Source organism: Colobus angolensis, unplaced genomic scaffold (genome assembly GCF_000951035.1).
Source record: "Colobus angolensis palliatus isolate OR3802 unplaced genomic scaffold, Cang.pa_1.0 Scaffold18, whole genome shotgun sequence".
Taxonomy (NCBI): domain Eukaryota; kingdom Metazoa; phylum Chordata; class Mammalia; order Primates; family Cercopithecidae; genus Colobus; species Colobus angolensis.
Genome location: NW_012114932.1, coordinates 10243998 through 10265625, shown reverse-complemented (window position 1 = coordinate 10265625; position 21628 = coordinate 10243998). Strand labels below are relative to the sequence as shown.

The 21628-nt window shown below is 43.0% G+C and overlaps 1 protein-coding gene across 1 annotated transcript in view; it reads left to right on the top strand.

Moving 5' to 3' along the window:
- Window positions 1-3034: 3034 nt before the first annotated feature.
- The window catches only part of KCTD1 (potassium channel tetramerization domain containing 1), a 195453-nt gene continuing 176859 nt past the window's right edge, over window positions 3035-21628 (top strand). The window contains exons 1-2 of the mRNA XM_011939291.1: window positions 3035-3068; window positions 13635-13725. The gene's annotated coding sequence lies outside the window, so the exon portion shown is untranslated. The remainder of the gene's footprint in view (window positions 3069-13634; window positions 13726-21628) is intronic.

Genomic DNA, 21628 nt, shown 5'->3' with positions numbered 1-21628 from the left:
CTGTTTGTGTACCCCAGAATTTCATATGTTGAAACCCCACCCCCATGGTGGCTGTATTTAGAGATAGGGTCTTTGGGGACATAACTAAGAGTAATTACCAGTTCGTAAGGGTAGGGCCCTGATCCAATAATAGTAGTGTTTCTATAAGAAGAGACACCAGACAGCTCAGTCTCTCTCTGCTTTCACACAAAGAAGAAGCTGTGTGAGTGCACAGCAAGAAGGTGACTGTCTGCAAGCCAGAAAGAGAGCCCTGCCAGAATCTGCATCTCCGGCTCCTTGATCTTGGACATCCCAGCCTCTAGAACCATGGGAAATAAATTTCTGTTGTTTAAGCCACCCAGTTTGTGCTATTTTGTTATGGCAGCCTGAACTCACTAACACATCATCCTTCAACACAAAACAGAACCTCCCTGCCTCCTGCTTCCACTTCTCTTGCCTCCCCTCATGCCAGCGCACGCCCCCCCACCCACCGCCATCTGGCTTCTCACACCTTCCGCCCTCCTCCCCTCCCCGCAGGTTGTACTTTTCAAATTACATTTCCTTCTAGTGTGTTCATTTAATGCATTCTTACGCCTTTTCAAAATGGGACAGCATTACAAAACATAGGATGGAACATGCTCTAAAAGGTTTTATTTTTAACTTCTCTTGGGATCGCAACTTCTGCAGTCTTTCAGTGTTTCACGCTACTTAACTGACCTCAAATGCCAAATGTAATCTCTGCCTCTCACTGAATCCAACATATTTCTCAGTGAAGTTCCCTTTTTTACCTCCTTAACAGTTTTTTTGAATGACTTAGGGAAATAGAGATTAGTTAGTGCTCTAGTTTGTATTTTTCAACATCAACACTGTTGGTTTCCTACCACTTTCCAACTGAATGGTAATAACCCTAAGCAGGACTAAAAATCAAAATTGGGAAGCTGGTTTATTCTTTCTCAGGAAATTTTCCCTGCTAAACTTTTGTATTCTCTTTTTAATTAGAATCCCATCAATCATTGCTTATTTAGTGGAATATTTTCACAGGACATGCCCGAGAGACACCGATTTCTGGGAGAGGACAAATGTCATTGCTTCCGCAAGTTGACACATTGCATCCAAGGCCGTGGTCACTCTCTCTGAGGAGAGACGATAAGACATAGAGATGAAGCAGGATTAGGACATTCACTTCCACTGCTGTGGATTTCCTCCAAAGCTCCTGCACTGATTACAAAGAGTTCCTGGGTCTACTCTGTCACATCCCCACAAAGAAAGCCCAAAAAACCCACCCTGCATTGCAGTGATTTAAGATCAACCCGATTCCACAGGGCATGGAAAAGTGTCAGGCAGGGAAGAGGGGATTAAATAGAGTGGACATCTAGAGAGCACTTTGCATAGTGCCCGGCATATAGTAAGTACTCAGAACATGGTAGTCATTGTCATCAATGCCATCGTCAGTATTTATTACTGGTCCTCATCATATAAATATACGTATGCGTATGTATGTACACATATGCATGTGTATATGAGTGAGGATTCCTTCTGGCACTAAATGGAACCTATGAGTCTTGAAGGAACTCAAGGTGAAATGGTGAAGCTCATCTCGAGATCTGATACCTGCCATTAGAGTTGTCTAGAAGGCTGGTTGAAATGTTACTTTAGGCACTGATTTTGTGCCTAGAGGAGGGGCATGGAACAGGCTCTGCCCACCCAACCCCATCAGATCAATGAATACCTACAAAGAGTTAAACAGCTTGGCAAATACGGCACGCCAGAAGGACTGCGCCAGGGGTTCTAGGATGGGGGGTTGTCATAACTTGGGGATAAGAGGGGTGGGAGGCTTACTGTGATGGAGACCAGTGGGGAAATGAAAAAAGGAAACTGAACAGAAGGTGAAACTTCACTCTTGGGCTGCCTGTGAAGAGTAGCAAAATGCTAGCCCAACAGGAAAGAATATGCCATGGGAAGCAGTCACAAAGCTGTGTCTGAGCTAAAAAGGGCAGAGGAGCTTCTGGTGTCTCGAGAAAGAATATTTTTAAAAATCCAAACTATACAAGTAAAATATTACACTCTATGCTGTGGGTTACAAGCAACCAATTAATCAGCACCTGGTTCTCAGGCACCGTGGGGTTACAAGGAAGGCAAAGGCTCTGCCCCCAGATGCTTGGAATCTTGGGGGAAATGTGGTAAATGACAGTGGGGTAGAGAACTTGAACAAAGTACAAGGCCCAGCGGCCAGTGGGTTGGGAAGGCTTCCTGGAGGAGGTGAGGGTATAAACAAGCCTTACATACATACACAGCAAGCCAGGCTGAGACAGTGAGATAAACTGCAGGTAAAAACGATTTTAAAAGGCAAGTAAGAAATCAGTCTGGCAGAAACAGGAATCTGGGGAGGAGGACCGCAAATTCAGCCCCCTTTCCTGTTCCTATCCACCCTGCTTCTGGGCTCTTGGCTGCTCTTTCAGATCTAGATTCCACAATACCATCCAACTCTGCCATCCTTGTCCTCTCTGTGTCCCCAAGCTTCCTCCGCAGATGCCTCCTCTTTCTATTTTGACCACTCTTCCCAGGGAACCTCATGTTCCTTGACTTCAGAACAAACCAGTGCAGCTGACTCCATTCTGTTTTTCTACCTGCGTGTGTCTACCTGCCCAGTGCACACCCCCTCCTGACAGACAGCACACACCCTCATAAGGTCCCAAAGTAAACTCATCACCTTCCTCCTGTCCTGAACATTTCTGCCTCCTATAAGTGCTCTGGTGCTCAGTACAGAATCCCCATGATTTTCCTGATTCCTTCCTTTCCCTCAATCCTTCCTGTACTCACATAGACACGTGTGTGTGCAGATGCATCATGGTGCATATGCATTTGCTCACACGCAGACTCATCAAGGTCATTCCTACTTCCACGCCCCCATCCCCTCTCACTCTCATTCCTTTTTGTACGTTTGTTTTTCAGAGACAGGGTCTCACTCTGTCACCCAGGCTGGAATGCAGTGGCACCATCACAGCTCACTGCAGCCTGAATCTCCTAGGTTCAGCTCCCGGGAACCTCAGATCCCCCACCACCTGCCCCACCAGTACCTGGGACTACAGGTGGGCAGCATCATGCATAGATCATTTTTAAATGTTTTGTAGGGATGAGGTCTCACTATGTTTTCCAGACTGGTCTTGAACTCCTGGGCTCAAACAATCCTCCCACCTCAGCCTCCCTAAGTGTGGATTATAGGCATGTGCCACTGCGCTCAGCCACACTCATTCTCTACACTTACTCATGTACCCTCTCTCCTCTGGACCACTGGAATTTCTCCTTTAGACCTGTCTTCTCTGGACCATTGCTGTGGCTACCACGCTTGTCTCTCCTACCTCCTCCCTGTAAACCACTCCCCACCAACACAAGCTCCTTCCTGCTCTTACCAAAATTCTCTTTTGACAACCCAGTTCAGAATATTAGGATGCCAAGCTCTATCTTAAACAAAACTGGCCCTCGACTGATGCACGTGTATATTGATTCTATGCTGTGTGACCCCCAAGCAGCAGTGTGGCCCAGGGATTCAGAATACAGGTGTTGGAGCCTGATTGTCTGGGCCTAGACCCCTACGCTGCTGTTTCCAACTGTTTGACCCAGGCTTTGAACATTTCCTCATCTGAAAATGGGAATCAGCATTTGACCTACAGCACAGTGGTGTTGTGAGGATTAAACAAAGCAAGCCCTTGTAATGGACCCTGGCACATAATCAGCGCCCATTACACAGTAGCTTTGATGGGGTGGGGGAGAGAGATAATAAGAATACAATAATGTTGTCGATAATGTTTATCATTATTGTATTGTTGTACAATAACATTTAACTCTGGGCCCTAGGATTTTTATTTTCTCATTGTTTTCTATATTTTTTCCAATTCTCTGTAATAACCATGAAATCCTTTTACAACCATTAAACTGATCATTTCTTTGGAAATTACATGATGTTACATCCTTGCTTAAAAAGGTTCAATAACCTCCCACTGCCTACAAGATAGTGACCAAAGCCCGGGGCCCGGCCTCGGGAGCCCTGCATCTGCTGGCCTCAGCTGGATGGACTGGCAACTCCTCCCACTGCCTCACTTGCATTCCAGGCTCCAGCTTCTCCAGACTTCTTTGCTCCCAGATGCTGTGTCCTGCATCGTCTTCTCTTTTTATTCTGTCCTTACTTCCCAGGGATCCTCAGCGATTCTGACTTCACTACTGCCCAACAAGACCCCTGTTCACACTAGGAACTCCTGGACGCAAGCAATCTCCATGGTTCAGATCCCAGCTTTTCTGGGGGAATATGTTTCTCCCCCGGGGGATTCTGGGGCAACATGCGTTGCTCACCGAGACTGAGAGCTCCCTAGGTCTCCAGGCTGGGTCACAGTCCTGTGGCCATCTCCAGACATTTGTAGAAGGTTTGAAGAGAGGTAGAGGGATGGAGAGGCAAAGAAGGAAGGGAGGCTGTTGCATGCAGGACTCTAAAAACAAGACACAGCAAGAGGGAATTTTGCATGCTTTTTTTGAGGACAGCATGATGAAAGCAACATTTTTAGGAACAGATATGGGCAATAATATTATGCAAAATGAATAACGTGCAGAGGTCAGAAAGTCAGGAAAGAGGCAGTTGGCTGCAGTTGAATCAAAAGGGGCGAGGTCTTGTTCTCAGGTGGACTGGCTGCTGAAGACAGCACCGAGAGCTCCCACAGCTCCTGTTCCTGGCCACTTGCCCTTTGCTGCCCTGCCGGGCACTTGCCCAGACACATCCAGTGACTACCACCAGCCTCCGTGACCAATACTAATGTCGTTGCCACCTAACGTGACACATAGTCACACAGCTAACTGTTAAGCAGTAGAGACGTGATTCAAACCTGATAAAACTGACCCCAAAATGGGGGCTGCTAACTAAGCCTCCTCCACTGCGGCTGCTGCTACAGCAGATCTCTCGGCCTTCAGAAATGCTGAGGTTAAAAAATGAATTGTATGCTGTGCTCAGGCCTGGAATAGTGTTGAAGCTCTATTTTAAGACTTTTGTTTTTAACTACTGGAAAAACTTTGGTGAGAGATAAATAACATATTAAAGGAGAAAAAGAAGATATTCAAGTGTCTTCTAGGAAGTTATGAAGGTTATGAATAGAATGAACTTGGACTGATTTGACATTGAACTGTGGAGTGTGGGAGTTTCTGGATAAATGAAAGATGCTCTATTACATAACAAGCTGCAGTGCTTTTGAACTTTATTACCTGCAGGTATGATACAGGCTGAAAATGTAAAGTGAGTGCAAAAGACCTGGATATACTGATAGATAATAAATTTGCAACTGATTTTTAAAAAACAAACTATGTATATATGAGAGAGATTTCCTTAGGTCTTTGATGTGACACCCGGGAGAGCCGGCTTACAAATTCAGACTGTCCTTGCTAAGACGGTCTAACATTACAAAAATGATAACAATAGCCACAAAGTGCCAGTCACTGCACTAACACCCTCTTACTCAATTCTCACAACCACCCTTTGAGAAAAACATTATCATCTCCACTCTTCAGATGAGGAAACTGAGGCACGGAGGGCTTATGTAGCTTTCTCAAGGCTGCACAGCTAATAAACTGACAAAGCTGAGATTCCAGCCCAGGTCAGTGGACCCCAAAGCCCAGGCTCCTCCCATTATAGACACTGCCTCTAGGGTGAGCTGACCGCTGGACTCACAGAGACATGCCTTCTTTCGTGTTCTGGAATCTTCTCCAGCAGCAAGAAATAGGCCTCATCTCACTGAAGCGACAGGGCTACCTTTCTCCATTGAAAGGACGCCAGGCTTCTTAGTCATGGCTTAACTTCCCTCTGTTTCCAGCTCTTGAAATCGGCAGAGGGGAGGGTGACCACACTAGGTGGGCTGACCCCATAATAGAAGCCTTAACACATTTCACATTTCTGCCCACACACCCAGCGCCTCCTCCTCGCAGCTCACATCAGCACCACCCCCAGCAATCTGGATAGTCCTCCTGCCATTTGAGAGAACATTCTTCGTTGTTCACAGTCTCTGGGGTTCACATAAAGCCAAAGTTTACACTTTGAAGTGCTCCTTTGTCCTGTGACAGATCTGGCCCGGGGTTCAGAAGGAGCATGGGAGGCACCTAATCAGAAGCAATCCAGAGAAGACAGAGTCAGGCAGAGGAAGGAGGGGAAGAGCAAAACATGGGAGACGCATGGAGAGTTCCAAGTACTACACAGGAACAACAACAAAAAAATTTAAACAGTTTGAAAACTAGGCACAGTGTTGGAAGCGTCAGCAGTAGATGGAGCACAAACGTGAGGGGTCTGAAGCCCTCCGAGGTGCTCTGGAGTGAGCGAGGCGTGGCAGGGACCGCAGCGGGTAAGAGCAGTGGGAATCCCTGCTTCACCGCTTCTCTGCTGTTGAATGCCAGGGGAGTTGCTTCACCTCTGGGGACCTCAGTTTCCTCTTCTATATAATGAGGATGATAATATTCAAGAAAATTGTTCCAGCAACTGCCGGCTAGGTTGGAATAGGGTCCAGCTGTTGGATGTCCAGGCCCCAGGCAAATAACTTTCACGTGGGCCCGTCTGTATGAACACTTGGGTTTCTCTGAAGCATGGCAGGACCATTCTGGCAGCTCAAGCCACTCACCAGGCTGCCCTCCTGGATGAGGTGTCCAGACACATGGCCATGGGAGATCACATGGGTGTGAAGTCCTCAGGGCATCCGGTGACCCCAATGCTCAGGTATTCGTTGGTACAAAAGGAATTGTGGCTTTTGCCATTGAAAGTAATAACAAGAACTGTGATTACTTTTTCAACAACCTAATAGAAATTCAGAGAGCACTCTGAATGGGAGAAATAGGAGTTTCAGTCGGGACTCAGGGCACCCCGGAGTGATAGCACTGTCAGCTCTGGCCAGTCGCAGGCAGCGGGGAGGGATCTAGAAAATTCCAGGAAGTTGCTCCAATGTGAGGAGCCCTGAGAGGCACAGGGTCCCAGCTTGCTCAGGTCAAAGGACAAAACTAGCTGTGATGTTCCTAGGGGAACATAACCATCACTCACATAATAAAAACAATAATCAGACAGGGTCCCTCCACGACCCTGTGAGAACAAACCAGCAACCCAGAGCGCCAGAGAGATGGGCACTCTGCAATCACAAACATAAACTCCCCCCTCTTCTGACTAACTTGACTATTGCTTCTCTCTTCACGGCAATCTTAGCCCACTTTAATCTTCCACCCTCCTGGACAAATGACCAAGATAACCCCGGTCGTCAAATCGCCCTTGCTCTTGAATTGCACTCAGTCTAAAACTGTCCACTCATTCCTTGATCCCTCCTTAGACTCTCCCAGCACAAGCCCCAACCCCGTAACAACCCCTCCCATGCCCTCCTGCAGTTCCCTGGCGTGTGTCCTCACTTGCTGCAGCAAGCTGAATTAATCTACCCTGGCGTGTCTGGAAGCGTGTTCTTGGTGGTCTTTGGTTGGGGGGCTTCATCATAAAGGACCCCATCTCCCAGGACTCTTTTAAGAATTGTGCGCAACTGTGCCTGGCGAGTAGAGGGCTGTCATTATTTGGGGACATTTCACAGTCCTTCTGAGCTCACCAAATGTCTAGCCTGGCTCCTCAGTCCTCAAAGCACTGTGGTTTGTGGACCAGTAACCTCAACGTCACCTGGGGCTTGTTAGAAATGCAGACCCTTGCACCCCACACTGGACTGACTGATGTGGTTTTTAACAAGATCCCTAGGGGAATCTGTGTCGCAGTTAAGTTAGAGAAGCACTGCTCTAGCTTAAGAGATCCATTCTCTCACCACATGCTCAGAACGGCCGAGAGGGGTGCATGATGGGTGAAGACTCCTGTGGCTGCCATTCAAACAAACGTTAGGTTCCAGGCGATTTTCCAGCTATGGGTGTGGGCACGCCAAGCGCGCAGGAGCACGACCAGGTCTGGGGATTCAACTAGCTTATCCATTCATGAGCAACTCCAGTAGCAAGAATATGCCTGTTGCACTCGAATTTTGTATTCATATCTTCTTAGTTTCTCACCCTAGTCCTGTGGGCACGGTGGGCAGGGAAACTCTTATCATTCCCACTTTAGAGGAAACAGCCTTTGAGATGCACAGGTTTTGTTTAGTGTCACTTGGTGGCCAAATGGTAGAGACAGGCAGGTCCGGCACATTTAAGGGACACTAAAAAATTCAGAAATGGAGATAAATAATATTTTAATGCAATATTTTTTGAAATAATTTTTATTTCATTTGGCATTAATTTTAATGCCAAAAAACAGCCATAATGAGAAACAGATCAAAAGTTAGTAAAGACAAGGTTCCAAGGCAGCTGGAATTACATTAACGATTTTGATGATTTTGTTCAATGTGGATGTTTTTAACATTAATTTTATGACTTTTAAAACGCTGTTTCTTTTGCTTTCTGAGTCTCTTGGCACCCCCTTACATTTTGCCTCACTCACTTCTGCTAGAGCCTCAGAGGACATTGTAGCAAATGGCCAGGGTTGTGCGTGGTTTGTGGAGTTAGACTACCCGGATTCAGATCCATGGTGGGCCAATTCCTAGCTGTGTTCATTTGGGGAAGTCAATTAAGCTTTACTGCTTTAGTTTCTTCTCCGTAAAATAGAGAGGGCTGAAGTTCAATTCAGTAAAAATAAAGAAGGACCAAGATGATGTAGTCCAATTACAGAGCTCTGAAGTTCTAGTTTAATCCAAATTTAAAATATCTACAAGATTGACAGCATTTACTTGAGTAATCCTCTATAAATATAAATTTTAATTATATAAATGTGCACATGTAATCATATCAGACATACTGTTGTTTTTAGCTCGGTCTTTTAGCTCAATGCCCCTTTCCTCCTCTTTTCCTTCCCTCCCCTGCCTGTGTAACTCATGCTAACATGCCTGATGTGTATTTTCCGTATTTTCAGACCACAAAACACACATGCATATACATGTGTACACATTTTGATATGGAGGTTGGGATCGTTGTTTCACAAAATGGATTATATCATAAATGCTTTTCTGTACTCACTTATAAATCATACCGTATAGAAATCCCTCCAAGCCAACCAGTGTAGCTCTATTCTTTGCTTTTTCCTTGGCAGTATGCTAGTCTAGAGGTGCACTACCATGATGCATTTTCCCATTTTGTACTAATGAGGATTCACTTTTTCCCACTTTTTTGCCACCTTGAATAATGCTATATTTAAACATACTGATACATATATTCTAATACTGTAGATAGTTTTCCCTGTTCCAGAATTTGATATAAATGGAATCGTACAGTCTGGAATCTTTTGTATCTGGATTATTTTGTCAGTATGTTTTTGAGATTGAACCATGCTGTTGAGTGTAGCACAGTTCTTTCCTTTTGATTGCTGAGTGGTCTGTTGTATGCATATACCACAGTTTGCTTATTCTTCTGAGTATGTATATTTCAAATTTTAATAGATACTGCCATGTTACTTCCCCAAAACGCTGTACAATTTACGTTTCAACTTTGTAATGTATGTTGTACTTGTCTTTAATTTTGGCAGGCCTGATAGGCATGATCTGATGTCTCATTAGTACTTTAATTTGCATTTCCCTAACGATGGTAAATTCAAGCATCTTTTTGTACATTTGTTGACTCTGCTTTTGTGGTTCTATAAATTGCTTTTCTTATTCCTTCATCGTTTTTCTATTGAGTTGACAAATTATAAGATCTCTTTCTATATGATATAAGTACATTCTTTGCAGTTTCGGTTACAAGTATTTTTTCCAAATCTATCATTTACGTTTTGAATTTGCTTAGACTATTTAATACTCTACATGTTTGGGGGGTAGTTATTTTATTTTATTTTAATTGACAAATAAAAACTGTGTATATTATGAGATCATACCACATTTACCATATGGTCAACTGTATCTTTCTTTTATGGCCTCTTGTGTTTTCCAGTCTTGTTAAGGCTTCCTTGTGCTTGGATCATACATGAAGCCTCCACAATAATTTGTCTTGTTTTGTTAAGACTTTACTCTCTGGGGAATGTGTTTTTGTTTATGGTATAAAACAGGGATTTAATTTTACTTTATTTCAGGTGAATAGCCAGTATTGCTTTTGAAATAATTTATTATTTTCCCACTACCTTGAACTCCCACATTTGACATATGATGTATATTACATTCTCATATCCAAGACTTCCAGATCCTCTTTTCTCTTTCAGTGATCTATTTCTCATTCTCATACCAATATAATATTTACTTCATAACAGCTTTATAATATCCTCTGATGTCTGGTAAGGCAATTCCTCTTGCACTGTTCTTTTTTATTATGTTCCTGCTATTCCTGAGCATTTATTCTCAAGTGAATAAATGTATTCCTTATGAAATTTTAAATCATTTTATCCAGTCTCTTCCCCTCCTCGCCCCCTCTCAAGACTGTTGCAATTCTAATTGCAATTACATAAAATTTCTATATTTCTTTGGAATAATTGATAATTTTATGCCATATTCCGTTTTCATATCCAAGAACTTGGTATATCTTTTCATTTGTTCAGACGTTGTTTTGAGACCTTTACTAAGATTGAATTTTATTCACGTAGATGTAGCTACATTATTAATTATATCCCTAGCTATTTTTGTTCACTATTTTTTGAAGAGGATACTTTTCTCCATTTCTATATGCTTATTAGAATAGATAAAAGCTAATATATGTGTCATTATCCTGTATCCTCATACTCTTGTATTCTCTTACTAATTCTAATTTTTTTAGAAACTCAGTATCTCTTACATTTTCATATCAGCAAAAATATTTATTTCTTCTTTCCAATTGTTTCAGTTGTTTACTGCCCTTTTATTGCATTCACTAAGTCTTCCATGACAAAGTCAAATTGTAATGGTTAGAGCAAACCTTCCTGTCTATATATTGATTTATTTTATTTTTTAATTTTAATTTTTTTTTTTTTTAAGACAGAGTCTCACTCTGTCACCCAGGCTGGAGTACAGTGGTGCGACCTTGGCTCGCTGCAACCTCTGCCTCTTAGGTTCAAGCAATTCTCCTGCCTCATCCTCCCGAGTAGCTGGGATTACAGGCACCTGCCACAATGCCCAGCTAATTTTTTGTATTTTTAGTAGAGAGGGGGTTTCACCATGTTGGCCAGGCTGGTCTCGAACTCCTGATCTCATGTGATCTGCCCACCTCGGCCTCCCAAAGTGCAGGGATTACAGGTGTGAGCCATTGCTCCCAGCCTATATGTTGATTTTAAATGAAATGGTTTTAAAGTTGTAGTGCATTTAATGGAGGGTTTTTTGGAAATATTTTTATTCTATTAAAGTGATTTCCTTATAGTCATATTTTCATTAGAATTTTATTAGGAGTAGCTGCTATGTTGACTTCTAATTCCTCATAAGCTTTTATTGATAAGCTTATATTAATTTTCTTTCATCGTTGAAGTACAGTCAATCATGCATTGTATAATGATGCTTCAGTCAATGACAGACCACATATACAGTAGTGGTCCCATTAGATTATAATACCTTATTTTTACTGTACCTTTTCTGTGTTTAGATACATACTTACTATTGTGTTACTACTGCCTATAGTATTCAGTGCAGTAATATGCTGTACAGCTTTGTGGCCTAGGGGCAATAGGCTATACCATATAGCCTAGGTGTGTAGCTGGCTATAAAAGCGAGGTCTGTCTAAATATATCCAGTGATGTTTGAACAAGGACAAAATTGCCTAATAACGCACTTCTCAGAACATATCTCCATGGTTAAGTGATACATGAATGTAATGATATGTTCATTTCCTGCTATGAAAATACTTTTGCATTCCTGGAATAAGCCCTACCTGGTTTATTGATAAGGTGCTTGATTTGGTTCTATTTAGAATTCCAGTATCTTTATTTATAAATGAAATACAGTTTTTCACAAAGGAGATTTTGGTAAGTTTCAGTGGCAAAATTAGAGATTATGTTGTCTGACAGGTAACTAGAATAGTATCACCACCAATCTTATCAGAAAAGCATAAGTGTTGGGAGGATATCAAGGTCACAGTTGCAGAAAGAAGTTTTCCAGAATTCTAAAACTTTCACTTAAGAGCTTCAAGTGAAGGTCTCAAAGCAGTAAAGACTACCAGTTGTTTTCCTTGAGGTGATAAGTATCCTTCATTCAAGGAAACATCTGCCAATTACCCAAGTCTCAATAATTATAGTTCGTCTGCCACTTGCTCTTTCAGATAAAAATGGCATTCCATGACAAAGTGGCTAGTGCAGCTCACAACTCAACCACACGAGTACTTTTCCTTGAGATCATCTTCAAAGCACAGTATGCAGCAAAAATGCTTTATGCATACTTTCCAGTCAGCAACACAGAACACTAAGCAGACATGTGGGCTGGGCACAGTGGTTCATGTCTATAATCCCAACATTTTGGGAGACTATGGTGGGAGGATCGCCTTGGCCTCTCAAATTCCTAAGAGTCCAGGAATTTGAGACCAGCCTGGGCAACATAGCAAGACCCTGTTTCTACAAAATATTTTTAAAAATTATCTGGGCATAGTGGCATGCCCATAAGTCCTATCTATTCAGAAGCCTGTGATAGGAGGATCTTTTGAGCCCAGGAGTTTGAGGCTGCAGTAAGCCATGATTGTGTCAATGTACTCCAGCCTGGATGACAGTGAGACCTTATCTCTTAAAAAACAAAAAACGACATATACTCAAGGGTCAAGACTTAATAAAATTAACAATTTTTACTGCTTTATCAAGAGCACTTTTAAGTGAAACTGGATTTTTTAAAAAAAACTGGGGGTGTGCAGCAGTGAAAAATACAGTGATCACTCATGTAGTGTGGTTGCTGTTGCCTGTATTATCAGGAAGGCACCGCAGTTTTACCCGTCATTGCTTTTGCTCCATTCAGATAAATGTTATCACAGTGAAAAAGCAAATAACACATTAGTGTTATTATGAACACAGTTTTGACCTTGCTGATCTCTCATGTGGGTCTCAAGGGACCCCAGGGTTCTGTGGGCTACACCTTAGGAACCACTGCTCTGGACAGATGAGCCTCCTTTTTTGTTCCTTGAAAGGGTCAAGCTCCAGGAGTTAGTAACCATCCTGGCCAACATGGTGAAACCCCATCTCTACTAAAAATACAAAAACTAGCTGGGCATGGTGGCAGACGCCTGTAATCCCAGCTACTCGGGAGACTGAGGTCAGAGAATCGCTTGAACCCAGGAGGTGGAGGTTGCAGTGAGCTGAGAGCACACCACTGCACTCCAGCCTGGGCAACAGACAAAGATTCTGTCTCAAAAAAAAAAAAACAAAAAAAGGGTCAATCTAGGCTCAGCTGCTGTGCTCTGTGCTCTCGGTAAACCTTGACATTTCTATCACAGCTCTTATTACAATTGTAATTAACATTTACCTGCATGTTTATCCATGAATGTCTGCTCCCTCAAGAGTGTAAACTTTTGGCTCTGCCTACCTCTTCTGCCTTGGTATCTCCTGCACCTGGCACCTTACTTACTTATTGCATTCAATCAACATTATTGAACAAATTAAGGAGTGAATGATCTGTTTCGCTTATGGCTGGTTAGCTCAGTTGGTTAACTTGCAGGGCAGAGGCCAAGGTCATGGGCTGGCCCAATTTTACCCTTTTCTCCTTTTACAGCTCCCATCACCAGCTTTTCCTCCTCAAGCCTGCACTGCACACCAACTGGGATGGAGGGTACAGATGAATAAAGGCAAATCCATCGCCATAAGTAAGAAAACCCTTCCACACTTCCTCCCTCATAATTTGTTGTAGATTTGTTGCCATCTGCAAAGCCAGAAAGACAACTCCAGCACTTCCTGACCATCTTGAGACCCACTTAAACTTCCTGAGACTGTGAAAATCTCTCCTATTTATTCATTTACTAAAAGTCCCCTGGTCCCCCAGCAAATACACATGCCTTGCAGAACCTAGAAGAGTAATCGGAACTCTCCAGCAGTTATGAACCATAGTTTAAAAACCTCTGAACTAACAAAATTATCATTCTGTCCCAGATTTAAACCGAATTGTGGTGATTGTAGCGTAGACTCTGCAGTTCTGGTTGAGAGGTCAATTTAATTAGAAGCCTCTATCTTCAGGCTCTTATAACTCCACCCCATACCCCTTTCCCAAAAATAATTCTTTAGGATGAAATTTCTAATGCTGTCTCTCAGCCTAAAGGTATATTTTCTTATAGAAGGTTGAGTAAGGTTTCATTTAGGCTATTTTTAAAACATAAGAAAAAGGGCAAAAAAGGGGGATTTCACCACTTAAGAAATCACTCAGACACTTTTTTTTACTGTTTTTTTTTCCCAAATGCAAACGGCTTCCTTTAGAACTTTCAAGTTGTCCTTCCTAGTGCCTTTGGCATGTTTGAAGAAATTTGGTTAAGCTGTAATGAAGTTGTTCACAAAATGTGAATTGCCCATAAGTAGATTTATTTCCACTCTTTAAAAGAAACTTGCATGGAAATGTTACATGGAAATTATGATAAAAATCAGTTCTATGAAAAAAGGCCTCTCTCTCTCTCTCTCTCTCTGTATGTGTGTGTGTCTGTGTGTGTTATAGATGCATTAATATCTTACCAATGAAAATGTCATTGGTCAACCACATGGCCTGTTACCAAAAATGACCTTAGAAGTATTTAGTCCAGGTCCTGTTTACAAGTGAGAAGACTGAGGTCCAAAGGCTTATATAAATGTTTTAGTCTGGATGAAAAATAAATGATTGACTCTGAAACATGTATCTTACATAGAGAACACAGACTCATAAAACAAATGTAAATTATATGACCACGTTACCATTTTGGAGGGAAAGGAGGGCCTCTAGCCCAGGGAAGGTTATAATTTTCACCACTCCTGGCAGATCACGTGATGGGAAGTGGGGTGGGGACCAAGGCAACCTCCCGGCAGCCTGCAGATCCCTGGAGGCACTGGCTTGTCTTCTTCCAGTCAGGCATGGAAAAGCAATTCCAACACCAAGTTCCTACAGCAAGAACCAGGTGGATTCTTCCTTTATGGATAACCAGGTACAGTCATGGCTTCTATTAAGAGTGGCCAGGAATTTCTTGACTGAGGTCACACATGTACCAACAACCCATTGCTTTCCTCAAATTATATCACTAAAAACTAATCACATCATAAAATTCAAATGCAGCATCTAAGCCTAAATGAAAACAAATGCTAAATTGCATAGTCTTGTTTATTCTTGCTGTTTTGATTATTTGCTGCCCACAACTAATTTAAGGGACAGTCTGGTGGCCAAAGATACATAGCTTCATTACAACCGAGCATTTCCTTAGAGGACCCAGGTTCCAAAAAGAGAATTTTTCTGGAACCATGACCAATGCATTGGGACAATTAGCTGCACAGTTGAACTATAGTGTCATATAAAATGATGTTTTAGTGTGTGTTGAGCCATATGACAATGCTGATGTTTGATATTTTTGACCCCACAATGCATGACAATATTCAAATGCACCCTGGTAGTGAGACAGTAAATCGAGAAGCTTGGTGTGTTTTCACAATAGTTAGGCTTACTGGCACTAAGCTTTTGTGATAGGTGCACCAAAAACAAAACAAAACAAAAAAAAACCCAGAAAATTGTCTCAAAGACTAGAATCAAATTGAGGAGAGTCAATAAAATCATCAGAAAAAAATCAAAAGCCGTAGAAGACAGTACATGGGAGCTACTTTCCAGTTTCCAGTTTTCAGGTGCAAAGGACAGGAGAGCCCAGAAACTCTTTAGCACAAAAGAAAAGTGATCCTTAGCTCAGTCAGGGAGAGTTCAAGAAGGAGGTGGGGCATAAGTTAGGCCTTGAAGTCTTCAAAAGATGTTTAGAAAGAGGGGAATGTAATTAAGAAAGAGGAACAAGCATCATTATTCCATACCTTTTATTTCATACTATTATTTGCTATTTCATACCCTTTGTTCAGCCGTAGTGGCTCCTTTCTATTCTTGTAATCCACCAGGCAATTTCCCACTGCATGGCCTTTGCACTGGCTATTCCCTTTGCCTGAAATCTTCTTCCCCCTCACCTGCCCGTGGATAGGTCTTGTTTCTTATTAAATATTACTTCCTGCTGGGCACAGTGGCTCATGTCTATATTCCCAGCACTTTGGAAGGCCAAAGAGGGAGGATCATTTGAGGCCAGGAATTCAAAACCAGCCTAGGCAACATACAGAATCCCTATCTTAAAAAAAATAAAAAATAAAAAAATAAAAGTTAGCCAGGCATGGTGGCCATGCCTGTGGTCCCAGCCCCTTGGAAGCTGAGGTAGGAGGATTAATTGAGCCAGGAAGTGGAGGCTATGGTGAGCCTTAATTGCACCACTGCACTCCACCCTGGGTGATGGAGCAAGGCCTTGTCTCAAAAACAAAAAAAGAAAAAAAAGAAAAAATCACCTCCTCAGGGAAGCCTTCTCTCAATCCCAAATCTAAAGTAGCCATCGCTCTGCCCAAGCTGTCTCTATCATTTTGTTTTGTTTTCTTCATTGAACTTACCAATAGATAAAGTTATCTTATTTCTTTCTTTCTTGATTTTTGGTCTGCTTCCTTCAAGCCCTGTGTTAGGAGGTTAGCTTCATGAGAATAAGGACTTTTCTGGAACAGTGCCTGGCATAGGCTTAAGCTGTTTGGATGCTCTTGATTGCAAGCAACAGAAAGTCCTAATCGAGTTGGCTCCAACAATAAAAGGGGTTTTTTGGTTCGTGAAACTGTAAAGTTCAGTGTCCCATTAAGGAAGGATCCAGTTTCTTTCCATGTCTTCACTGTGCTTTCACAGAGTTAGCTACAGCCTAAACCTCATGGTGGCAAAATGACCACAGCAGTTCCAGGCTTAACATCTATATGTACATCATCCAGGACACAGCATCTTTGTTCTAGGATTCAGAAGTCCCAAATGCACTCTGATTGATCTGATTTGGGCCACTCTGCATGCTCTCTCCAAGGCAACAATTGTAGCCAAGGAAGGGGAATATATGGTCTGGCCAGGGTGGACTATGTGGAAGAGATATGAAAACCAGAAGGAAATGCTGGATTCTGTTAGGAAGGGGGACTAGAGAGGCAAAAGGCACTACATCACTAAAACTTGAGTGCATGAAGATGCCTGGGATCTTATTTATGAATGGGGCTTCTTATTGTAGTATAAAGGAACAATGTTATAGGACATTACAACAGAATAGCCAATGTATTAGTCAATTCTTACACTGCTATAAAGAACTGCCAAAGACTGAGTAATTTATAAAGGAAAGAAGTTTAATTGACTCACAGTTCTGCAGGGCTAGGGAAGACTCAGAAAACTTACAATCATGGTGGAAGGGGAAGCAAACACATCCTTCTCCACATGGTAGCAGGAAGGAGAAGTGCTGAGTAAAAGGGGAAAAGCACCTTACAAAACCATCAGATCTCATGAGAACTAACTACCATGAGAACAGCATGGAGGTAACCACTCCCATGATTCATTTATCTCCCACTGGGTCCCTCCCATGACACATGGGTATTATGGAAACTACAATTCAAGATGAGATTTGCATGGGGACACAGCCAAACCATAACATTCCTCCCCTGCCCCTGCCAAATCTCATGTCCTTACATTTCAAAACACAATCATGCCTTTCCAACAGTCTTCCAAAGTCTTAATTCATTCCAGCATTAACCCAAAGTCTAACTCCAAGGTCTCATCTGAGACAAGGCAAGTCCCTTCCACCTATGAACCTGCAAAATCAAAAGTAAGTTAGTTTCTTCCCAGATACAATGGGGATATATGCATTGGGCAAAACCTGTTCCAAATGGGAGAAATTGGCCAAAACAAAGAACTACAGGTCCCACACAAGTCCAAAATCCAACAGGGCAGTCACCAAACCTTAAATTTCCAAAATGATCTGCTTTGATTCCATGTCTCATATCCAGGTCATGCTGATGCAAGAGGTGGACTCCCATTGCCTTGGGCAGCTCTCCCCCTGTGACTTTGCAGGATACATCCCCTCTTCCAGCTGCTTTCATGGTCTAGCACTGAATGTCTGTGGCTTTTCCAGGTGCACGGTGCAAGCTGTCAGTAGATCTACCATTCTGGGGTCTGAAGGATGGTGGCCGTCATGTCACTGTTCCACTAGCCAGTGCCCCAGTGGGCACTCCTTGTGAGGGCTCATCCCCACATCTCCCTTCCACACTGCCCTAGTGGAAATTCTCCATGAGGGCTCCGCCCTGGCAGCAAACTTCTGCCTGGACATCCAGGCATTTCCATATGTCCTGTGAAATCTAGGTGGAGGTTCCCAGACCTCAGTTCTTGACTTCTGTGTACCCACAGGCTCAACGCCACATGGAAGCTGCCAAGGCTTGGGACTTGCACCCTCTGAAGCCTGAGCTGTGCCTTGGCTCCTTTTAGCCATGGCTGGAGCTGAAGCAGCTGGGATGCAGGTCACCATGTCCTAAGGCTGCACAGAGCAGGGGGTCCCTGGATCTTGCCCACAAAACCATTCTTCCCTCTTAGACCTCTGGGCCTGTGATGGGAATGGCTGCTGTGAAGATCTCTGACATGCCCTGGGAACATTTTCCCCATTGTCTTGGTGACTAACATTTGGCTCCTCATTACTTATGCAAATTTCTGCAGCTGGCTTGAATTTCTCCCCAGAAAATGGGGTTTTCTTTCTATTGCATCATTAGGCTGCAAATTTTCCAAACTTTTATGCTCTGCTTCCTCTCGAATGCTTTGACTCTTAGAAATTTCTTCCACCAGATACCCTAAATCATCTCTCTCAAGTTCAAAGTTCCACAAATCTCTAGGGCAGAGGCAAAATACTCCCAGTCTCTTTGCTAAAGCATAGCAAGCATCATCTTTATTTCAGTTCCCAACAAATTCCTCATCTCCATTTGAGAATACCTCACCCTGGACTTCATCATCCATATCACTATCAGCATTTTGATCAAAGCCATTCAGCAAGTCTCTAGGAAGTTCCAAACTTTCCCCACATCCTCCTGTCTTTGGAGCCCACCAAGTCTCTAAGAAGCTCCAACATTTCCCACATTTTCTTGTCGTCTTCTTCTGAGCCCTCCAAACTGTCCCAACCTCTGCCTTTTACCCAGTTCCAAAGTCACTTCCATATTTTCAGGTATCCTTATAGCAGCACCCAACTCTGCTGGTACCAATTTACTCATCTGTTATGCTGCTATAAAGAATTGTCTAGGACTGGGTAATTTATAAATGAAAGAGGTTTAATTGACTCACAGTTCTGCAGGGCTGGGGAGGCCTCAGGAAACTTACAACTATGGTAGAAAGGGGAACAAACATGTCCTTCTTCACATGATGGCAGAAAGGAGAAGTGTCAAGCAAAGGGTGAAAACTCCCTTATATAACCATCAGACGTCATGAGAAGTCACTCTCATGAGAACAGCCTGGGGGTAACTGCCCCCATGATTCAATTACCTCCTACTGAGTTCCTCCCATGACACATGTGGATCGTGGGTACTACAATTCAAGATGAGATTAGCGTGGGGACACGGCCAAACCATATCAGCCAAAATGGGGCTACCTTTTAAGGAAAGAGGAATTTAATCATTATCTGATAGACAATAGGAAGCCATGGAAGATTCTGAGTGATGGCATAATAGAATGAAAGAAGTGTTGAGGAACATCAGTTGGCAACAGTTTGCAGACTTAGTAAGAAGAAATGTTAAGGATGGGGAGCGGGGAGGAGGGATAGTTAGGGAGAGGGAAGAGATCTGGAGCCAGGAGAGGCAATGAAGAAATTCTCCACGCATGAGGTGAAGGCCCAGACCAGACATTAAAAATGAAAAAATGTAAGAGAAAAGATGTTCAACACATATCAACCAGATTTGATGGCTGATTGCATATAAATGATGAATAGAAGGACTAAATAAAAGATGACTAGCCATTTTCCTAGAATAAAACCATTCCCTGGTTGGCCTGAAGAATACTGTATGCCTCTTCACCTGTGTCTTGCCCCTTTATGGCTTGTTCACTACCCCCACGTCACGCTGGTCTTCTCAACACTTGGTCTCCTCTGATGCACCCTCTGCAGCCCCAGAGCCTCTGTAGGCACTTCCGCCACCCCCTCTCCACCCCTACCCATCTGGTAGGCTCCTGCTTCAGATCTCAACTTAAATGTCATCTTCCCAGAGACCTTTGCCACCCAAACTAGGCTCTTTTCTTTATCTCACATGCGTATGCACATTATTTTTTATTAAGAATCCTTCCTGTCTTTATGGAATTCATCACTGTTTATGTTGGCATATGTATTTGTTAACCCTTTCACTGTCTCCCTCACCAGAGTTTAGCTCTATGGTAGGAAACAGAGACAATGGCTGGCAAGGACTCCAGGGTTGGGTGTAGGTGATATTCAGTGTGCTACCCACCAGCAGGCATGGACACTGGGAAAGAGATGGTTTATGAGGAGAAGAAATGACTTTGATGTGGAGCAAGTTGAGTCTATGGGAGATATCCAAATGGAGATACAAAGTAAGAAGTAGCAGAACCTCAGAATGTAGAGCTTGAAGAAAACTTAGTCCAGTGTTTTCTCAAAATAAGGTAACTCTTTACCAACCCAAGCCTTTGCACCTCCTCTTCTGCTCCTCTCCTGAGTTCTTACAACTTGGTTCTTCTTAGCCCTCCACACCCTCTTTTTTTTTTTTTTCTCTTACTTCTGTGATCTTTGGTAGAGAACTTAGACAGCTTGCAAGCCATAGTTGTATTGGATTGAGAAATGCCCTTAATAAGTCCCTCTGTTTTGCAAATAAGAAAAATATGTCCCAGAGATGTTAAATCACTTAAAGCCACACAGCTAGTTAGAGAGAAAACCTGGACTAGAATCCATCGTTTTAAAATTCCATTTCAGTGCCCTTTCATTAGCCCATACTCAGTGCAGAAGTGGAGGTCAAGCCTTAGGGGTGAATTGTCAGAAATCCATGAACTTCTTGGCTCTTTTCTGGAACCAATTTAACTCTCCTGCAGAGAGGCCACAGAAAGCACGTGAGGACCATCAAATGCATATTTTGTTCCTATTTAACAAAACAAAAAATGTGTTTTCTGGAATGCATGATGACACTGTGAAAGAAGGGTTTGGGTCTTCCAGTGCCTTTTAATAAGAGAAATTGTATTTTCAAACCAACTCCGTATTAACCCATATTATTTAAAAAATACCATTAGCAAAGACCAAGAGAGCCAACAGGTTGGCGTTCACCGCGGCTCTGCTCTGCCCCCTTGTGCAAGTTTCCTATTAGTGCATTTCCTTAGGACGGCTCGGAGTGGGGCGAAGATGGGCTGCTTCTTTCCTCTGCCTTCCCCTCCCTCCTCTCCCCCGATGTCGCCCCTGCTTGTCTCTTTTTTCCACGTATAGTTCAGATTGCAGACTCAGCTCTTGGACAGCTAAGATTTTTGTGCAAACATGAATTCTGCCGCCCCAATTTTTAATCATTCATTCAACAGGTATTTATGGCACAACTAGGAAGTGCTGAGCTCAGGGATGATGGCTTCCCGTCTAACAGGAAACACGCACGATCAGGTAGTCTATGGACAGCGTATGTGGACGCTGGAGTGAGTATTTTGTGACATGGGAAGCACAAGAGGTTAGGGGAGCAATAATCAGGGTACCCAACAACATTCATCCAAATGAGTAAGTA